This window comes from Tiliqua scincoides, chromosome 2 (assembly GCF_035046505.1).
Source record: "Tiliqua scincoides isolate rTilSci1 chromosome 2, rTilSci1.hap2, whole genome shotgun sequence".
Taxonomy (NCBI): Eukaryota; Metazoa; Chordata; class Lepidosauria; order Squamata; family Scincidae; genus Tiliqua; species Tiliqua scincoides.
In genome coordinates this window covers 159,368,551-159,369,385 of record NC_089822.1, presented here as the reverse complement: position 1 = coordinate 159,369,385, position 835 = coordinate 159,368,551, and the positions used below count along the sequence as shown (strand labels likewise).

At 44.7% G+C, this 835-nt stretch overlaps 1 pseudogene; it reads left to right on the top strand.

The window, feature by feature from the left end:
* The first annotated feature begins 210 nt into the window (after window positions 1–210).
* On the top strand, window positions 211–330 carry LOC136642717 (5S ribosomal RNA; annotated as a pseudogene).
* The last annotated feature ends 505 nt before the right edge of the window (window positions 331–835 follow it).

The window sequence follows — 835 nt, the reverse complement described above, 5'->3', positions numbered from 1 at the left end:
ATGTTAGAAAAGCATAACGTAATGACATTTGGTAGCTTATTAGGGTCCTGGTATGTCTACAGTGAGCATCGATAAAATATAAAAGCCAGGAAAGGCTATGCTGAGTTCAGCTAAAGAGATGGGATGTCCAGAAGCTGGAAGTGTTACGAGGCCCCCGTTTGCTTGATGGCATCCAGGAAAGAATGACAGTCATTGAGAATTTGCTTCATGCATTGCAGCAACTGTTACCCTGCACATGCCCAATCTCATCTGATCTTGGAAGCTAAGCAGGGTCAGGCCTGGTTAGTACTTGGATGGGAGACCACCTGGGAATACCGGGTGCTGTAGGCTTATACCATAGTCTTTCGAGACTGAAGGTTGCCAACCATTCTTTGCAACCAAGCTTAAGAGGACTTTGCATTGGATGCTGGATATATCTTATGGAGTGAATTGCTCCAAGAAATGAATTGAACTAACCAGATAACACTGATGAACCACTTTTGGTAAAAGCAAACTCAGAGCAATGCGCACACTCCCTGAGGTATGCAGGTTGTTAAGCTCTCCATTCTGCAGGTTGGTTCTGCAAGGCAGTGTGCCTTTCTCCAGCTACCTTTCAGATACTCTCAAGAAAAACAAATGCATGGCTCAGGCACAGACAATATACTATCGGTTGAATGGCCTGTCCATTTGTTACCTTCTGTTGGGAGAGTATAGTAGCTGTATTTCTATTCACCCCAGCTCCTGTGGTTGAGCTCATAGCAGCGCTGGAAATGTGGAAATAGCACCAGAGGAAAGGATTGAACATCCCCCTCCAGTACCAGTTAAAAAACTAACACCAGAGATCTTCATGATGGAA